This window comes from Mauremys reevesii, linkage group 5 (assembly GCF_016161935.1).
Source record: "Mauremys reevesii isolate NIE-2019 linkage group 5, ASM1616193v1, whole genome shotgun sequence".
NCBI lineage: Eukaryota > Metazoa > Chordata > Testudines > Geoemydidae > Mauremys > Mauremys reevesii.
In genome coordinates, this window is record NC_052627.1 from 48606478 (window position 1) to 48628704 (window position 22227).

Below are 22227 nucleotides of genomic sequence, written 5' to 3' on the forward strand. Positions count from 1 at the left end.
TGAAAATCTTATCTTTGCAAAACACCTGTGTCAAGGTGTCACCCCCTGCTCTGAACTTTAGGGTACAAATGTGGGGACCTGCATGAGATAAACCCTAAGCTTATTTACCAGCTTAGATATAGTATCTGCCATCACCAAATAGTTTAAACAAATGTTTCTGGAAGAGTCATTTGGAAACTGTCTTCCCCCCCTCAAATATTTCCCCAGTGTTTATCCCCCTTTTTCTGGCAGGATTGAGACTGATTCACTTCCCACCAATTCCTGGTGAGCCCAGATCCAAAAAACCCTTGGATCTTAAAACAAGGAAAAATCAATCAAAAGAAGACTTTTTAAAAAGAGAGGGTGAAAGGAATACCTCTGAGATTAGCATTCAATCTACTCTTACAGACAACAGATTCAAAACACAGAGGATGTCCCTCTGAGCAAAAAACGTAGTTACACAAAGAAACCCAATTTGATTCTCCCTCTATGCAAAACCAAAGTCACAAAAGAAAAGAAACATAATCTAATACATTCCTTCTCTAAACACACTACTTTTAAGAAATATTAGATGGCTGATTCCTGGATTCTTCACTCTGGCACACACTTTTCTGAACAGACAAAGACTGATTTCCCTTATCCCTCTTTGAAAACATCTTGTCCCCACTTTGGTTCCTCTGGTCAGGTGTCAGCTAGGCTATATGACCTTCTTAACCCTTTACAGGTAAAAGAGGAATTAACCCTGGACTGTCTGTTTATGACACCTTGTGACATAGAAAAGCATGTTCCCCGTTTATACAGATGGAGAGTCAAGTTACAGAGACATAGGCCTGGTCTACACTAAGAAGGGGGTTCGAATTAGGGTACGCAAATTCAGCTACATGAATAGCATAGCTGAATTCGAAGTACCCTAGTTTGACCTACTCACCCGTCCAGACGCGGCGGGGTCGAACTCCACGGCTCCCCCGTCGACTCTGCCAACTCCTTCTGCCGAGGTGGAGTACCGGAGTCGACCGCGGCGCTTCCGGAGTTCGAACTATCGCGTCTAGATCAGACGCGATAGTTCGAACTCCAAAAAGTCGAACTCTCCACGTCGAACCGGCAGGTAAGTGTAGACGTACCCTAAGTGACTGGCCCAAGGTCCTGCAGGAACTCAGTTCCCTGCTTTGGAACAGAACCCAGTTTCCCATGTCTTTAGGCTAGCACACAAAACTATGTCAGATATGTACATAATTACAAAGGGTCAATTCCTGAAAAGATACTTTCTGAATAAATAGGATTTATGCTGTTCTTTTCCAATGGGATTGGAACAAGTGCAATTGAGCCTCACTTTGAGTCTATAGAATGGCTTAGACCTGTAGTAGGTGTCCACATCAACTGCACTCCAGTGTGCCCCTACAGGAAAATTGTACTAGTGGTCTGTGTCTGAATTAGCTGGCGGTTTGTTCAAGCTTGGTATTGAGTGAGGAAAAACAGGCAGGACCAGGGTAACACTGAAAAGCCAAGTGGCTGCGTTTATTTAGGGGATAATTACAACTTGGGCTGGGGGAGTAGGCAACTTTGGCTGGGATGTTATCAAAAGTGCAAACACACCCCAAAACACAGTAATAATACACTTTATACTGCTCACCACACCACACCAAATAGGCAGACACACCAATCACACAAGATAGGAATCGGGTTCGTCAGAGCGATGCCCGGTGCAAACACAGAAAAGAGACCCACAGGCCACTGCCTCAGCCACCCTTGCTTTCACACAGAGGGTAAACCCAGAGTGTGGTGCGGCTGCAGCTGGGCAGATTCCACTCACTCAGACCGCGGGGACTGGACCCCCTTGGTCAGCTACCCTCTAAGTAGAGGCAGCTCCCCAGTTAAACACACACACACACACACTGGACACAGACAGAGCAGTGATTCAAACACATAAAGCAGTTTGCAATTAACAATTCGATAACAAGTAGAACAATTATACAAGCTAGCTAAGCAATTGTGCAATTCTGAGCTCACTAATACAATCCTGATATCCTGAGTAGATCTTTGGTACCAAGTTAGGGAGGGGAAAAGTAAGAGGCTAAATAAGTTAACTGTCAGATATCAAAAAGCAAATACCGCACTCCAGGCGCAGCTGACCAGCAGAACAGACACCAGAAGCATGACGAGCTGACAGGGATCGGGTCCAAACGACAACGAATCCAAATGATACGACACGAGTGCACTTTACCGGGAGGAGACCCTGGCCGAACGAGTGATCAGGTCCTTCAGCTAACACGCGGATGCTCCACAAAGATTTTGGGGGGAAACCTAGTTTTATAGAAGGGTCTCACTCCCTCGTGTCAGCATCTGATTGGCTCCCTGGTCCCTCCTCCCTTCAGGTTTCGAGCTGTTGCCCCCCCACGTTGGAAGGCTTTGCACACGGCACACTGGAGTTGACAAGTAAACAACCCTGACCCTTAGATGACTGGGTCCAAAAAGAGTCACTGGGCAGAACTAAGGCTCTGTATACAGTACTCTGGAGTTGCTAGGCAGAACCAGCCTGACCTCCAGACGACCGACCCAAAAAAAACAGGTTGCCGGGCAGAATCAGGCCTTCATACACAGATCTAGCCTGACCTTTAGACGGCCCAACAGAAAAAAAACAGGAAAGTACACACAGCACTTTAGTGTTGCTGGGCAGGATTAGGTCTCTGCCCTCTTCTGTGCAACAAGAACCTGGTCCAAGATGGAGGCTGCCTTGTCCTTTTAACAGGACAAGATGGCCGTGGACCGACAATTGGCCATACAGAGCCATAACTATGCATTGGATTGCAACAGTCTATGTTATTCTGGCTCAATGGCACTACCCTTTTCCTAGACTGCCATCACACCAACCCAGTTGGAGGGAATTAGTCTTCCTATGCAGCCACTTTGCAGATGAGACACCCATGCAGCAGAACTGCAGGTGGGTTTTTAACTGCTTTTGAGGTTTTCATTAGCACTGTTTAGCAAATGCCACTAGACAGTAGGGCCTTGTCTATGGAAGGAAAGTTGTGCAATTTTTAACTAAGCTGATTTTAAACGGATCTCAGGGTCATATGACTCTGCCCCCAAGATTTTTTGGTTGCACCCCCCACAACCCAGTCAGGCTGGAGGGTCTACTGAGGTGAGTAAGGGGATGGAAGGGCACTCTTTCCAAGTCCTGCCATGCAGCACCTCGCGTCACACCCTCCCCCCTGAACATTCCTCTGCAAGACCTAGGAAGGCATGCCTCACATATTGGAAACCTCTGTGGAATGGTCACATGCCTCCTGAGAACTTTTAAATTGTACCCCCCCCCATCAACAGTTGCATGTTGCCCTGAATGCAGCAGAAAAAAATACCAAAAAAAAAAAATTGCTAGAGGATGCACATATGATAGCTCACTCTGGGTGATAAAATGCTTAGTTTCAGTTCTGACTGATCTAGTTAAGCTGGTGCAAACCCTCTCAGGGCACATTTAAAAACTGGTTTAAACTTTGCTTAAAATAGTTTAAAGTCAGTAATTTAGTGACTTGAGTTAAACTGATTTTAAGCAAGGATTATGCTTCTTGAAGTGAATCATCACAGGAGTTTGCACCAGTTTAACTTAATCAGCTCAAAATAATTAAACTATTGCATCTTTCCTTTTACAGTCAGGGCCAAGAAATGGGGATCACCATGCATACACATAATCTTATTTCTCTCTGATATATACAAATGGTGGTTCGTTAGCTATGAAGTTTGAGACTCTGAATTTCAAATGTTTGGCAATTAGGCGATATCCTCCTAATGGGATGTTCTGATATACTTCCATTGGAAATTCTCTTTATTTAATAGTCACTATTTGATATCCACAATAAAATATTTCTCATAGCATCATAGATTATAGCACATTCATGCAAATGGTGGGATTAACATTTATATACAGGTGAAATAATACCTAGCTTTTTCATCTGTCAATCTCAGTATGCCTCACAATCGCTAATAGATTTTATCCTCATGATACCCTTGTGAGGTCAGAAAAATGGGGAACTGAGACACAGAAAGGCTAAGCAATTTGCCCAAGGTCACACAGAGCCTATGGCTGAATAGGGAAATAAATGTGGGTCTCCCAAGCCCTAGGCAAGTGCTCTGACCACTGTACTATTCTTCCTCGCTTGTCTGTATGGGTATGTCTAGCCTGCAACTGGGATGTGTCACTGCATTATATGTTGACCTCCTGGACACATGCTTGAGTGGCCTCCATCCATGCTTCTGCAGCTTTGCTGCTATTGTTTGAAATAGCTTTGATGCATTCACACCTCTCAGTTGCCATGTAGACAGAATCTACATGCTGTGGGAGCTACAGTAATAGAAAGCTGTTCTTAGTATTATGGTAGCACTGAAAAGCATTAACAAATTCTAAGCAGTGTAAGGCTGATTTCCCTATTACGTTGTGCAGTTATTTAAATCTGTTCACAGTGGGTGTAAAACAATATCAGATGAGTCATCTATTCAAAGCCACCCTCACATTTTTGTGCTCACTTTGCCTGGGTGTAGATGAAATAAGGTAATGGTAAATCAGTCCCAGAATGTCTTCTCATGACTGCCCTAGTCAGGACAGTTATGAAAAAAGTAATTTATATTTCACTTGTAGCGTTCTTTTGTTTTTAAAATTTTATCACGTCCAGTGAGAAACCACTGAAAATTAGAGGTTTGAACTGCCTGAAGGAACTTAAAGCCAGAAGGGTTATTCAGACAGCCTGCCTACCTTACAACTAGCAGAGAATTTACTATTTGCAATTATCTCCTGGTTGTGCTTTACAATTAGCACCACATGGCCTTCTGCATGTCTAGTTACATGAGCAATACACACAACATTATTATTAGTGAAAAACCTCTGCACAGCTGCATATGACGTGCAATAATTTGCTAACCACACTCAATACATTTAGCAGATCATGAAATGGAGAGAGAAGGTGGCTAAGTACTTAATTATCACTTTTTGTGTGCATGAATGCCATTATAGCACTACATTGGTAAGGAGATGTGTGGAGACCAATTTTATTTAAAAGAAAAAAATCAGATGCTGTATTGTTACAAGACAATATTTTTTTCTCCTCTAACAAATTAATTCATGCACTATAATGTAATCTATCCTTTTTTACTGAAAATATTTCTGATAAACATTTTGTAGGATTTTATAGTTTATAAAAAAAATTACACAGATTGTGTCAATATATGTTAAAGAAGAGACTTGGACGGTTGATGGGAGATGATAAAGGTATATGAAGCTTTTTATGTTTCGTTCAAACCCAGTCTGAACTGGTAATGACCTGAAATTTGTGACTATTGTGAGCTCTTTGAAACAGAGACTATGTCTTGGAGAGTGCCTAGCACACTGTGGGAGCTACCATAATTGAAAATTGCTGCTGCTTTTGGTAATCTGGTACTGCTGAGAGTCCCCAGTCTGAACCAATAGTACTAGGTGCTGTACATGTTGTACCTATACTGAGAAAAAGATGACCTTAATTAAATTGCAAGCTATTTGGAGCAGGGACAAAAGCAAAAAATGAGGAAGAACAAATCCCAAATAACACGGGCTTGACTCAGTTTACGCTAAAGCTTTTCTTTGCCCCCTCACAGCAGATGGAAACAGCACCCTGATAATATTCTCGGCCGAGTAGGCCTCACCAAGTTGTGTAGAGTTGGCATAAAGGTAGCCCAGCTCCCAGTCCTCATCTTAAAGCCACTTTGCTTTCCCATTCACCCATGCCTCAAGCAAAGGAATGGAGTAGGTGAGAATCAAACCCCAAGCATATACAGATCAAACAATAGAATTCAGATCAGAAGTCCGTAGTGGCCATCCACCTAGCTGTTTTCAATTTGCATTTTCTCGTAGACATCACGGTAGAAGTGGGTCTTAAGGAGGAATTCGCAGGATGAAAGAGTAGTGGTTATAAGGGCTACTTTATGGATGATCTTCATGCCAAAGAGCTGAAGATGCTTGTAAGGGAATCCAGCAATTGGACAATAGAGGCCAGCATAAGTGGAACAGCAGAGAGGGGCAGGAGACAAGGCAATAAGAAAATGAATTAGTAGAGATGGGATGAAGACATTAAACATAAGGACCAGAATCTTGTCTGTATGTGGTGATGAAAGGCACTGGATGAAAATTAAGAGGCAGGTGAGGGTTACATTGTCCAAAAGGCTCAAATGGTTGCTAAGAGCATCTTCTTAAATGTATGTGAGGAAGTGAGGTATATGTCAGGAGGGCCAAAGAAGATGCTGCAGTACTCAAGATGGGATAATGAAGACCAACCAGAATTTTAGTCACGTGGGCAAAGAGCAAAAGGGAGGAAGAAACATCATGATTTAGATATGTCCCCAGATGTGTTGGTCTAGGGAGAAGGAGGAGTTGAAGATGACATGCAGGTTATAGGCCTAACTGAAAGGGAAGATAGTGTTTTCACCAGTGATGTGGAAGAAGAGTTTGGGAAGACCTGATGTGGCCTTCCAAATCTTCTTAGATAAGATTCTGCAATAAGACAGAGAAGGTTCTAGAAAGGATACCAGGCGGTGAATAAATTGTGTGGGGTGAAGGATATGCTTGTGTTCATTTTGGATAAAATGTGGTTTGCAGGGTGCTTATGCATAGGGAACATTCTAGAAAAGGCTGGGGGAGGTGGGGGCTGAGCTCAACATGTGGAGTGGAAAAGTATAAGCATGTGCTGAACAAATCCATATATAGAAAGGTTAAATATGATTGATTAGAGGTTTGTGTTATGTAACTTGTTATGTAACTGCCATGTGCTATAAAATAACAATGGGAGGGGCTCCTTGTTGGAGGGACTCTTCCTGATTTTTGTACCAGGGGCTCTCCCTTTGTACACATTGAATAAAGCTTTGTTGCATTGAATCGAAGATCCTTGATTCTGCCCGGCATCTGACTCATTGGGAACCACAAAATCCCAACAGTGGAATTCAGTGAAGATTAAAAATCATAAATAGATAAATCTATTCTACATTTATTTAATTTATATTTCAGAGCAAAACACTATTGTTCCTACTTTATAAGGTTAAGTTGTAATGAAGGGGTTTTGAACCATTTTCTTTTCTAAACACAGTTAACAGTATCTTAAAGATTGTATCAATAAGAAAAGATATTTAAGGCAGTTAAATCACTACATACTTGTCAGTCCTCCAGTAAGTATTGCTTATTTTGATGGGAACCCACAAGACACACATACATTTGAAAGTATAAATAATATAGTGAATCCTTGGAGTAAGAAGGAAAGCCTGTTTCCAAGCATCTGTGCCACTTACGAGCATGCAACCAGTGTGTCTGAGAGGCTAAAAGTGAAATGCTTCTTAGTTGGCTGTAGGGAGAAGTCTGGATGGGAATTCTGGCTTTTCCCCAAGAGCAGCATCTGTCAATTGGTAGATGAAAACAGTTTATTTAAAAACCTGCTAAAAGCCTTAGAAGTGGTAAAGAAGAGGACCTATATTAGGGAAACTGAGCATATTTTGCACTTCTGCTTTTCTGCAGTCTTTAATTGGCTTAATACAATATTATCCTGGATAACAAGTCCTATGCAAGTTACTAAGATCTTCTACATCATTGTCACAAATCTGAATCAAAGGGACCTTAGTTGCACACCTAAATCTCCTGATTTGTTATATATCTCAATATAATGGCAATTTAGGAATGAACTGTTCAAATGCTTCCTGTTATCCCAGAGTATCTTTCACAACACCTATATACTGTATAACTGTTTTCTAATGAATTGCTTTGAGATCACTTCTTGGTGTTCTACTTCCAGAAGGTGTCATTTCCACAAATGCTGTTATAGCATCATCTAATCCAGCAGTTCTCAATTTTTCCAGTCTACTGTACCCTTTTCAGGAATCTGATTTGTCTTGTGTACCTCAAGTTTCATCTCACTTGAACTACTTGCTTACAAAATAGACATAAAAATAGACGTCACATTACATTATTGAAAAATTGCTTACTCTGTTTTGTCTGTATTAAATTTAAGTTTGTATTGACTTTGTTAGTGCTTTTTATGTAGCCTATTATAAAACTAGGCAAATATCTAGATGAGTTGATGTACCCCCTGAAATTCCTGTGCAAACCCAAGGGGGTATGCTTCTGTACCTCTGTTATCCGACTCATCCATGCTTTGTTTGACATTGATTACATCAATAATTTTGACAAAATACTCCCAAGGTGGGCTTTGGAGAATTTTCTCACAAAATTGACATCAATAGTAAAGTATTTTTTGGAGGGTGGGGGGGGGTTGGTTATTCACCCATACTTCCCTGTGGGAATCCTCCTTAAAGTCTCAGTTTTAGGCCTAAAACTGAGAACTTATTTCTAAAACTAGCTCAGAAAGTAATAGAGCTAGGAGTGAGGTAACTAGACTGGATATTGTAAGAATCTATACACATTCACCTAAAATTCAAACTGAAGTGTTAGGAAAATTCTATCCTGCAATTCTTTTTCCACATTTGCATGATTATCTATTCCATTTCACCTAGAACCAGAAACTAGAATGATATAATAGAATCCATGGATTTTCTTTAATGACTTTGGCTCAGTGACATAAACCTCTCTATTTTAGTTTCTCCACCTGTACCATAGGGTGGCAATGAAGCTTAGTTCATTGCAATTTGTAAAGCACTTTGTTTATCCTCAGGTGGAAAGCACTGTAAAAGTGCAAAGTACTGTAATATTAGAATGCCAGGCAAGGCTGTTTTCCATTCCAGAGAGAAGCAGGGAAGTCCAGAAGTCATTCAAGGAGCTGTATTTCATGAGACTTGCAGCCTTTGTTGATTGACCCCAGAGTTCAAATATGGCTCTAATAAATAAAGGATCTGGGTTCTTGGATAATGAGTGAGCCTCAAAAGGATCAGTCTGAAAGAAAATCATTTGATGGCATTAATTCCTGCCTCTGACTTGGAACTTTCTTGTAAGAATAGTTGTCTTTATGCTAATCCCTAGTAGCCTAATAGTTAGCCTGGATGCTCTTGAAGTTGCCTAATCATTTGTCCCTGTCTTGACACTCTACTCTTACTAGAAGTCTCATGTCTCCTTATTTTCATTATTTAGGTTGGAATAGTTGCGCACAGAAACCTATGACTTGTATTGCAATTTATTATTTGTAGTAGTGCCAACCAACATGAAGCTCTGTTGTGCTAGGCATTGAAAAAACTAGTCAGGCAGTCCCTGTCTTGAAGAACCTGCATTCTGAATACATAAGGATGCGAAATAGTGAGAAAGGGGTAATATTGTCCCAACTGTAAAGATTAGGAATTGAAGATTCAGAGATTTGCACAGGGTCACACACCAAATATGTGGCAGGGCTGGGAACTGAACCCAGATCTCTTGAGATGTAGTCCAGTGCTTAACCACAAGATCATCCTTCCTCCCAAAATACACAGACTATGCTGAGAAAAGCAGATGTCTGCCAACCTTTGAAATAATAAACTCACTCCAGGATATAAGAATACTTAAAGCCAAAAGGAGATGAAACATTTATAAGGCTCTAGTTAGAGGGCAGGTACGTGAATCAATTTAATCCTTAGGATTCTGGTTAATGCTGAGGGTTTTTAAACTCTCAGGACTGGCCAGCTCCTAAATGTCTGGGAAAACAGTACCGGAGGGGGGAGTTTTTTATGTCTGGCTGTCAGGTTAGGAAAATAGGTAATGCTATTCTCTTGTTGCTCCTTCATGGAGAGAATAACAAGGCTTACTACCACTGTCATTTCAAGGAATTCACCTTTATCTCATGTGGCAGAGGTCTGTAATTTTGGAGCTTGAAGGGACTGGATTCGAACCCCACTCCTCAAGTGTATTTGGGAGTGTGCACGCCTGCGTGCCTGCAATGTAGTAATGCAGTTTGTTTGTAGGTGATGGATTGGTAGATGCTCAGGGAACAGTTCTTTGGTCAGGTCTCCAGGGCAAAGTCAGTCCCAGCTAGAGTTTTTTTGTGCTTTGTTTTGGTTAAGATTTTTGTTTGGTGTGTCTGTGTTTGTCTTAAGGGCTTTTTGCTAACTGAGGAAGACAGTGGGGGTATGGATCATGAGTCAGATGTGAGGGGGAAGGCTCTTCTAGATGATAGTTGGATGGAGAATTAGGCTAGAGTAAGTGGGTAGGGAAAAGGCATGGGAGAAGAGAAGGAGCAAGAGAGAAACAGGAGCTAAATTGTCTCAATACCTAGATCTCATCTTAGAAAGTTAAGACACATTTACTCATCCTCAGTGTTCAAGATTAAAAGCACCAGGGACTCTAGTGTCCTTTTACAGCAAGAGTTAAGGATTTAATCATTTGTGGAAGAAGGAAAAACTGTCCTAAAAGGTCCCAAGATATCCTTTTCTTGTATGTTTCTTTCCACTAATAGAAGGACCTTAAATGACCGCTAAAAACAGGTAGAGTATTTGTTGTACCATGATAGCAGTGAAATACTGGCTAATTTGTACTTATGCTATTGCCTACACCCCTAGCAGATGTAAGGTCAAACTGCTGGATTCAGTTGAAAGTTTTGGGATGAAAAGTTTAGTTGGAAAAAAATGTACTTTTTCCACAAACAAAATGTCTTTCAGATTTTATTTTAACTTCTATTTTTTTCTTTTCAAATTTTACTTGAAAATATAGAAAGGGTTATGGGATTTTTGTTTACCAAAAGTGGTTTTTAATAAATGAAAATGTTTAACTATATTTTTCATCAAAATGTTGAAAAAAAAAGGCAAACGATTTAAACAAACAGAAGAGGGTCGATTTTTCCTTTTTTCAAGCACTGGCATGAAAACAACTTTGAATTTTTGATTTTCTTCATGGAAAAGAAATTTGTCAACAAGCTCGATTACAAATAACAAAGGTTCTGTTTTGTTTTGCAAGTGGTAGTGACATATATTCTGCCTGGAAGAGAAGGCCTAAGTCCAATATGTGATTATTCTCATAAAATCCAAAGTGTCTTCACTAAAAATTAAAAAGCAGCAAAAAGAAAATGGTGAATTCCTGGATATCCATGTAGCCATTATACAGTATTTATTCTTTTTAGGGCACAATCCAAAAATCATTAATTAATTTTAATAAGTCTTTCTCCATAGATTTCAATGGATTTTGGATCAGCCCCTTAATCTGTAATGAAGCATGTGTTATTACTGATGAGTCTTATATTACATTGAATGTCATAAATTGTGGATAATAAGCAATAGTCATCTTGGGATATAAGACTGTCAGAAATTTTAAGAAAAATGCAATATTTTCAGGATTGGTAACCAAGATCTGCCAGTATATGATTACAAATTCAGTGAAACAGATGGGAACCGAGCAAATAGGTACTGCTATGACATGCCTGACATCTCTGCAAAACATGGTTCACCAACTACTCAAATTAAACTCAGGTAGTTACCATTTCCACTTCTCTAATTCACATCTAATTTCAGTCATTAGAAAGCTTTCAAGATATATAGTATGGTTTGTTTCCCAGAAATATTATGGCTTTTTGAAATGGTTTTTATTGCCTCTAGATTAAGGCAGAAGCTACCCTCATACCTTCGCAATCAATTGGATGTGGAAGCATTTACAGAATGGATTGAAGAGTTTCTTCCTTCTGACAAATTCAGCCCATGCCAAATGTATTTTAAGGCAAATTCTTTGTCATTAGTTTTAACCTGTTACTTGTTCCCCAGTGGAAACTGATACTCTGTACAAAGAGGGATTTAATTGTTTAAAGAATGATGTAGTGACTCAGTGTAAAAAGAAATATCCCTACGTCTCTGATCTGAACATTTTTTCTGGTGTGTGCTATATATAAATATAAAAATACACACTTGACAGTAGATATGACACATTGCACCATCACAATATATTGTCTGGTTATTTCATCATTGTGTCCTATTCACTAAGGAAGATCTTCATGTATTAGCTTCCTTATTTCGTTGCTAACATTTACACCCAGGGAGAGTTCATACTGGTAAAATATGAAAAAAGAGCAAAGTGGAACTTTAAGACTGGCTGCTGGGTATGGGCTGTGCTTAGGCAAAGAAATATTTCACAGATGACAGAAGCAGGGATATTCTGGGATGGGCAAAATAGCTCAGTGTCCTTTCCAATATACTATATAATCCATTTTTATGCCACCACTGGCAAGTTCTTGGAAAGAAGTGCTTTATTATAGTAGAGCTGCAATGAGCTGATTGCCAGAGACAAATTCTGTTGGACAAGCCTCTCTAGATTAGCTTTGAAAACATCGTGAACTTCCCAACTTTAACTCTGTCTTGATCTTAAAGGAAATCTAAACTCTTCTAAAGATTATGAATTTACATTTGGAAATTCACTTGCTTTATCTAACTGATGGGATTTATGTAGTGCAGTGCCATCCCAGCCATACCCACTTTTCCCTACTGCACTGGTAGCATCAGAGAGGGGGAGATAGCAGAAGAGCTCCTATGTTTGGTGGGGGGTAAACATCAATGTTGATGCAAAATGGTTATTAATTTATTATTGTTACAACTTGACTTTACTGAATATTAAGAATATAACTCCCTTGCTTATGAGACCAAATATTGAAGTTAATAAGGAAATTCCCATTCAATTTCTGCTTTCTGTCAACAATAGGCAGGCCCTAAAGTGACAGAAGGGGCACTTCCTTAACTATATAACTTTTATTTGCTTTAATAGTCTATAGTATTTTCTTTTATAATTTCTTTTGAAAGATGTAAAAAGTGCCATTATTGTGACTTTTTTGCCTTGTACCAAATAGTTGATAGGAGTTTTTAATTGCAAGTTGTACATTTTACTACAATCACAATCTATAAACCTCTTAGTGAAAAGGCAAACAAACTAACAGGAGTGTCTTTTCAAAGGACAGGGTACATCCCCTTATCTCAGACACCTGTCTGGTGTAGAGATTATCTCTATTTCAAGAAAACAGATTTTGTATGGATGCTGTCTATTCAGGATCAAAGAGAAGTGATGCTTAGGGATGTCTTATCAGAGCTATAAACTAGGTCATAAAAGTGGGTTTCTCTCTTACCCTTACTGTTTAAAAAGAGGGAGGAAAAACCTTAATTTAAACCCACATAAGGAATTTTAGAAATATCCTTACTGAAATTTGATTTCTTTTCTAAACACTTTAAAGTTTCCATTCTTTAAATGTTAGAATACATTTCTGACTGGAAAATCTTTTACAGATGTGTAGCGGGGCAGTAACCCCACTCCTGTGAAAGGGTTAAAAGCCAGCGCTTGGAGAGGGCTAGGGTTGAGAGCCAATAAGAATAGGCTGATTGGGGAATGGCCTTAGCTGTGACTGCTTCCTCAATCAGGCCACAGATGGCCCTATAAAAGGCTGTGGGCCAGGGGCTCAGGCAGTCTCTCTCTAGCTGTGGAGACAGACGGGCCTGGCTGCTTGGGAGCTCACAGGGTACCGAGTGGAGCAGGGCTGGCAAAAGGCCAGAGGAGCTGGGAAGTTCCAGGCTGGAAAGTCCCAGGCTACAGGCCTTAATAAAGGCCAGGAAGGGTTCTAGGGTTGCAGAGGTATGGCCCAGGGTAGGCAAAGGCAGCAGGTCCAAACCCACCTTGCTGATGAGTGGTATAGACTGCAGTCTTCTGCATCTAGCCCCTGCTCTCTGGTGACTGGCAACACCCACTGAGGTAAGGTAGGGGTGGAGGGTTGGGGATTCCCCTAGGTGGGGAGACCCAGAGTGAGGGTACTGCCAGGGGGCAGCACTGAAGGTAAGGGGGCTAGTGGCAAGGAAGGCATCGGCCAGCAGAGGGTCCTCTGGAGCTGGAGAGCTAATTCCCAGGATGACCAGGAGGTGCTGTGCCGGTGAGTCATTGCCTTGCTACAAAAAGATATTGGATTGTATGTCCACTTAAAGGGGAGAACTTTTTGCTGTTAAAGATGACATAAGCGTCTTTAGAGGTATATTTGCAAACATTTTGTATCTAAATTCAAGCTTTTGTGTAATAAGTCAGTGTTTTATGTACAAAAGTAGCTGCAACTGGTTATAAGAATCCATTTGAGTATAGAAATATTTTTCATTGTGAATAAGATATCTGGCAATGCTCAAGCAAACACTCATGAAACTCAAGACAAGAACATCACAAGAAAATGGTAAAAGGAAAAAATACAATAGCTTCTTTGATCATTTGAGTTTATAGACTGAGTCATTTAATTGTAAAAAATATTTTGAACTGAAAGACTTTTAGGGAAAAATATATATGGAATCATTCAAGGTGGGGAAAATCAACTTCTACTAAATTCCTGATGGTACTGAAGGAATATCTCAAAAAATGCACTGAATAAAAGAGAGAGTTGCAGTTTTAACTTTAAAGATGTCAAGAGTTCCTTGCCACAAAGACACAAGGACTTACAACCCTGTTGCCTATGCATTAGCAGGTTGTATATGAATGAGCCTGCCAAAGCCATCCCACAAGAGTGTTGAGCGAATGAAAGGTGACAACAGCTGATATTTGAACGCAACCATGCCCTGGAAGGAGGTGGGCCTCCCACCTTCAATACGATGATGGAAAGAGAAGAGTATGAATTCCTCTAAACTGAACATACATAGTATTACACTCACACTTATTACACTATGACATTCATAATGTTATCCTTATGCCCTCTTAGACCCACTTCCTCTCTTATGCTCTTAGTACTTCTCTTGTCTCACTCTGTTCACCTCATCTCTAGAAGCAATTTAACAGCAGCAACCAGACAGCTAAGAAGAACGAAGAAGCAACCTTCCAGCCCAACACTGCTTCTGAGCATGAGGCCATCAGACTGCAGGATTACTGGAGATGGGAAGGGATTAGATTCAAATTTTCTTGTAATAATTTTAATGGTATGTTTTAATGATAGTGTAGTTTAATAGTTTCCTATTTAAATACCTGATTGTCAGGGCAGTGATGTCTGGAAAGAAGACCCAAGATAACCTTGTTAAGTAGAAAAGTAGTGGGATATCATTTGAAATTAAGATTCTTAAGAGTCATCTGTTTGTCTCAAAAACTGGTCCTTTAATGGCTTTTTAAGTAACTGAGCTAAAAACTTACTTCAGTTTCATAAGACTTCCTTAAAATCATTTAACTCTGCCCACTTAAACTTTTTAGATTATCCATGATAAATCAAACAGGAGTCAACAACTTTTAATGGAATTCCTTTTTCCATCTATGAACTGTTTGTTATCCACTGACACAGAACTCACTATAGATTTTGAAAATCACGTACTTTTTGTTTTAGTTCACATTAAGAAGTGTGTCCCCACCACAGTAGATCCACTCTTAAAGATGTAATCTCTCTTGAAAGTTCTACACAGTGAGAAATACAGAAGGAATTGTGACTGAAATAACCACTGTTTATAGTTCATGTTCTGTTATGTTTTATTCTTTCTTTAGTGATAAAGTAGTCATAATTAATGGTGATTATTTTGCTTGTCTTTAATCATGTTGTCCCCTAAGGCATAGAGCCCCATTGTGACCAAAAGTCACATACCTGGATTGTATTGAAAGGCAATTTACTGAGATTTGGCCTATCATGTCTTCTTTCTCAATATTATAACTTTTAAGTAACTGGACATTCAACAATTTAAAACCCTATTTCACATCTGGGTCTTCAGACCTAAAGGATCACCTTACGTGGTTTCGGTTAAGCTGTCCTATTGGCCAGATTCCTGCAGTGGTGCAGTGTAAAATGACCTAACCACATTGGGGAATTGTATTCAAAGGAGCTGGGCCCAACTGTTTACCACTTTCAGATTACTTAAGGGAAAGCCAATCCTTGTGGCTCTCCAGTGGGTACATCTCAACTCACTATATTATAGTAATGCTAGAGGGACATTGGAATTGCCACTCTGGTTCAGATTCAATGTCTGTCTAGTCCTCTATCCTGTCTCTGACAGTAGCCAGCACCAGATGCTTCAGAGGCAGGAGCTGGTGTAATCTGCCCCTAACATTAGTCCTCAGCCTGATGTTTGATAGTTAGAGGCTGGGTCAATGGGTTCCTTCCCACCCACTTGCCATTAGCTAATATACCTGGATAGTCTTGAAATCCATATAAATATCCAGTCCCTTTTTAAAACTAGCCAAGTTCTTGGTATCAACCAGATCAGGGACATATTATGCTGGGTGTTGTATAAACATAGTAAAGCTCATGTCCTGTAGGGTTAAGAATCTAAGTTTAAGACCAGATATGAATAGTAAGCATAACAAACAAATAGGGAGAAAGGGCAAGTCACAGTGGAGGAAGGATGGGGTAAGAGTAATATGAAGATGCATAATTAGTTATGTGCGCACACTGTAAGATTGGGGGAAGGGTGCAGGCAAGGCTTAGATAAATGTTGTAACAATGTCCGCTCTCCTCTTGTGTCACCACAATACACAGCTGCTTATCTTTACATATAAGTGCTTTAGTTGTATTGTGTAGGTAAGATTGACAGCTAAATCTCTCTGCAAATAGTAGGCTAATTTTGTGACGTGATGCCTTTTTTTAAAGGAGGACCAAACTTTGCTATTAAATTCCACCAGAATTTGACAATGAATCACACTACTAAAATGTAAATTTTGTATCGACCTGTATAATTACATCATTTGTGATATTTCTGTAAACTCTTTATGCTGTTAGATATTGCACAAGAAATATCAAGAATACCTTTAAAACACAAATATTCAGATTTTATGCATTAACAGTGTCAATTTTTTTATTGCAACCAATCACTGTGAAGTACTTCTAACACAGAAGGTTTCTAACAATAGTACAGCAGATGATCTGGTATTTTAATGCAAATGAGGTTTCCACATTTTTGCTGTATTCCCCTTTGGGAGTGGAGAATGGCAAACAACTCTGAACAATGAATGTAGGGTGAAGATTTCAACTTTTTTTCAAAGAAAAACTGATGGCCTTTATATTGATGTTTCATTAGAATTCTGAAATCGAGGCCTTCATGCAGCACACGTCCAACCAAATGCTAAAGAAATCAAAACTATTCATCCCTCTCACTATAGTTTCCTATACTTGTTATATTTATTCATGTTAGTGATTCAGGAGCCTGGTGTGATTTTTCTCTCCGAATTCTTCAGGTGCCACATAGAGTGATCAACCCTAAAATCTTGCCACATTTCCTTAGATAAAAGATAAGATTACTTTAGTAGTGACAATTAAAACCACCTCAGACTTACTCTATTTAGTTATTTCAGATATTTTCTATAATTTCAATATTCTAACTAAGACAATAAGACAGTTTTAAAGGTGATCACTATAGAACATTAAACTCATCTACAATTACAGCACTGCCACTGTAGCACTTGGTGAAGATGCTACCTATGCTCACAGGAGAGCTTCTCCTGTTGTTGGTACTCCACCTTCCCAAGAGGTTGTAGCTATGTCGACTGGATAAGCCCTTCCATTGACATAGTGCTGTCTACACTGGGAGTTAGGTTGGTATAACTCCATTGCTCAGGGTGTGGATTTTTCCACACCCTTGAGTAACATAGTGTAGACCAGGGCACACTCTTATAAAAAGATATTAAAATTAAGATTGGAACCTACTTTTGCCTGGTCTATGCTACAAAGTTAGGTTGATGTAAGTTGCTTTGTATTGACCTATTGTGCATGTGCATATCCTCAAATTTGTCTCCCATTGATTAAAAGCACCCCATTCCAGCAACACAATAACACCGCCTCCCTTGCACTGAGCCATGGTTGACCTATTGTGGTTGATGCAGCCCAAGTGTATATGCTGTGTGACCTATATCAACCCTGACAGTTCTCCAGCAGCTGTCCCACAATACTGAACACTGACTGCTCTTGTCACAGTTGTGAAGTCCACTGTCCAAGGGTCATGAAGATTGCAGGCCATCCCTTAATACCCCCATGTATTTTTTTTAAATGCCTTTTTTCTGATTGCCCAGCTTTGTGAGCTCTTTTGTCATGTGCAACTGCCCAACCAACCATGTTGGCTACACACTCCAGGTGCATTGGTGCCTTGAGTAGACAGGAAGTATTGGATCTCTTGGGCCTGTGGTGAGAAGAGTCTGTGTAGGCAGCTATGGAGCAGTCTCAGAAGGTGGACATCTACAAGCAGATTCAACAGTGATCAAAATTAGTCACATGAAAGCCAAGGAACTGTGGCAGGCTTACCACAAGGCCAAGGAGGCCAACAGTCAATCTGGTGCTAAGCTGCAGACCTGCTGTTTTTACAGTGAGCTGCATGTCATAGTTGGCAAAGATCCTGCCACCACCCTTCAGAGCACCGTGGATAATTCCAAGAAGCCCAAGATAGACACCTGCTGTGAACCATGAGGAGGAGAAGAATGGGGAACACATAAATGGTGGTGTCTAGCTATACCACAAGCCAGGATCTGTTTGAGACTCCACCGCAGTCTAGTCAGTCTGGTAGCTAAGTACAGATAAGCCCAATACTGGGGGTGGGGGGAGCTGGATAAACATGTGAATGCATTTTCCATTACAATGTTTAAATGGACAGATGGCACATGACCCCAATGTATCAGGACAGAGGTATTGACTTTGCATTAATTTACTCATACTAGAAGAGGTACAACACAAAAACAGGTAGAGTTCTCTACTTTTCATTCCCCTGTAGGAAGGGAGGACCATGTGGAATGGTTTATATACACAGGGATGTCCCTTGAAAGATCTCCATGAAACTTTCATGGAGGTTCAAACTTCTCCTGAAGGTTCCTAGGGATAGCAGCCTTATGTCTTCCTCGGTAATCAGACACATTTTCCCCCTCAGTCCACAATAACTTTGGTAAGTACCATTGCAGTAAACAGGCTACTGGAATACGGAGCCTGGAGGCTTCAGATATCATCAGCAGCTGTGCTTTCTGTGCCTTTGTTACCCTCAGGAGTAAGGCATCAGCTACAATTATCATCCTCACCCTTGGAAAATACTGCCAGGGCCCTTGACCTCATGGAAATAGGAGCTGAATTTTTGTTTCATGCACAAAAATGATTCCCTTTTCATCCCCCTTGCCCCTGCTGGGCTGTGCTCACCATGGGCTGGGGCTGGAGAGTAGTGCTGTGAACAGGCATTACAAGGCATGTCTTCTTTTTTTTTAAACTTTAGAGGTGCAAGGGAAGAGAATTCTGAAAATCACATTTTTGCTTTCCATTGTAACTATACATGCAATGGTTCTTCTGTGTGTTTTATCTGTAGCTGCTGCTGTTATGACCTGGAGGAGTCTTCCCTCCATGCCCATGGAATGCCCAATAGAGAAGAAAAGGACACAGGAGAATATGTTCAGTTAGACCTTGCAAGCCAGTTCTGTATCAAATGGTGAATAGCGGTCCTGGAGGATGAATATTTCAGACACTTAGAGAAGGAAAGACCAGATAGGAGAGGGAGATGTACTAGGGCCTAATAGGATCTCTCTGTCTGCAAACACAGATGCTGCAGACTTTTGGTGACCTATAGGTTCAACAACCATCGGCTCACCTCCCTCGGCAGTCAATGAAGAACTCCATTTTAGGACCTCCCTACACTCTCCAACATTTCACATGACATTAGAGGCCATATCCCTCCCCCTTTCATGCTGGGGGACAATTAGGATGACTACAGCTTCACATACATTGATCTGTGAGAGCAGTGGTTGCTGTATGTGTAGCCTGAATGAACTGAAATTGACATGATTTTTTTCCATCTTGTTAAGTTCTGTTTGTTTTCTTGTTGTATCTGTTTTTAATTGCACACGTTTGTCACTGGTTTGGTACACAATAGAAATCTATTTTTTGGTAAATATTTCATCTTTGTTACTCTACAACACATGCTGAAGAATACCTAGTATACTGAAAGCACCCGCTGTTTTAGTTCTGTTGCCCTGTACAATAACACAGGATCAGTTGCAAACACAATGTAATAATTATAAATATCTAGCAAACACCACTAAATTAATAGGTGCAAGAACAGTGTTCTGTTCATAATAATTGTGGGGTTCTTGCTGTACATTTAACAGCCCTCAAAACTTCAGGGCACCACACAGAATTACCGTGGCTGACTGTTAAATTGCTCTTTCTAAAGGAGAGACTAAAGGCCTTCCTCAGCCTCACAGCTCCATACTGAGCTTTTCTAATAGCCCTTGTATCTGGCCATTTGAACTTAGCAGACAACTGCTGCACCTCGACCCTCCAACCCACAGACAACTATTTTCCCCTTTGCCTCACAGATATTATGCAGGACACAATAGGCACTTATAACTACTGTGATATTTCCAGTCTTGTGAATAAACAACTCCAGTATCTCGTCAATCTACCAAAAGCACATTTTAACTGTCATTCTGTGCCTGCTGAACCTGTAGTTGAATCCCTGTCAAGGTGGCTTGTGTATGGCTTCATGAGCAAGAGGTTGGGTCTCCCAGATCATTTGGCATTTCAGTATTACCAGTGGTTAATCCACTGGTCAGGAATGTTCCTGCTTGCGGCTTCCTGAACTGTCCTATGTTTTTAAAGATGCAAGCATCATGCACCTTCTTGGACCAGCCAACACTGATGTCAGTCAAGCATCCCCAGTGATCCACCAACACATGCATAACCATAGAAAAGTAGCCCTTTCTATTGATGTACTGTGGCACAGTGGGCTGGTGCCAAAATAGGGATATATGTGCCATCTACCGCTTTGCTGCTGTTCCGTAACCCCATTGCTGCAAATCCATCCACTCTGCCTTGCACATTATGGAGAGTCACAGTCCTAAGCAGCAGGAGACAATTAAATGGTCCTTAACACTTGCATGACAACAAACCCCACTGTGTGAAATCATTTTAGAGTTGAAAAAGCCACTGACCAGTAGCACTTTGTGTTGCAAGCTTCCACAGCATGATCACAACTAACTTCTGAACTGTCAGTGCAGCTCTTATTCTGTTGTCCCTGAACTGGAGGGCTGTTGTGAGCCTGGCACAGATCCAGGAAGCTGCTCTTGCACATCCAAAAGTTCTGTAGCCACTGTTTTATCATTCCAAACCTGCATTCTGATATCATCCCACCAATCAGCGCTCTTTTCTCAGGCCCAGAAGCAACTCTACACTGCCTGACAAAAGAGCGCTGATTGGTGGGATTATATCAGAATGCAGGTTTGACATGAGCACTACTAACAAATTGCATTGGTTTTCGCTGTGACCCACAGCGCTCCATCCTCCACAAAATCATGTTTCCTTCCCTCTTCCCCTCAGTTCTCTGGTATTTGCAGAGCCAGAGGAAGTTTGTCCTGTGTTTACAATGTTCATGACAATAGTATAGAGCTGAGCAGGCTCCATGCTTTTATCAGAGATGAGGGACAGTGAGAATTGTCATGCATTCTTGTGGGATTTTTTTTTAATTGTGAAAATAATGGTATATATATGACGACATTATGGAATGGAGAAAATTGCATGGTGAGAACTTGACCCCTTGTTCCCAGTAATCCCTTAGTGACTTTTCTGTCCTCCTGTGCACTGCCAAATGTTCTCAAAAGCCAGTGCAGCATACTAATCCATGGTGCACCACACTATGCATCAACCCAAGTGCTTCTGGTGAGTACAAGCAGCACTGATGCAAGAAGCCAAGTATGCACATGCACAATGCACAAGTAATAGACTAACTGTGGTGGCTTTATGCTGATGGAACTTGGCCAACCAAAGTTTATAATGTAACATGGCCTATGCTTCTGTGGTGCCTAATGTACTGTAAGGATAATTAAATAGAGCTTCCAGGGAAAAATATATATTGAGTACTGTAGTATTCAACAATACCATAGGATGGCAAAGACTCGCTTATAAGAGGAGATGAACTTACTAGGGATGAGCAAATCTACTCATACATTTCTCAGATATTTTAAATTGGAGATGGCTGAATTCATAAGCACAGCTGTACAAATATGAGCAGAGAGGGAAAGAAAAACTACTAGGGGGGAGGAGAAGTGTGTGTAATATTCTCACTCACACACACACACACACACACCCTACCTTATTAACTATGATGGAGTTAAGTTATTGCTATATACTTTCAGGTTTAAAAGTAAATAACGTTAGGGGGTTGTTGTTGTTTTCCCCATAATTAAGCATTCAGAAATCCAAGCATATTAAGATATCGACATGCACAGTTAAGGCACTCAAACAATCCAGCACCATAAGTGATAAAATATATTTTATAATTGTATGATTATTGCATGGTATCATTAACAGGGCAGAGTTAAGGTTCTGTGTGCTGTAAGTGTGCATTTCCATACTTTAACTCTGACTTTCTGGGTTTGTAATGCTTATTTTGGGGAGAATCACATCA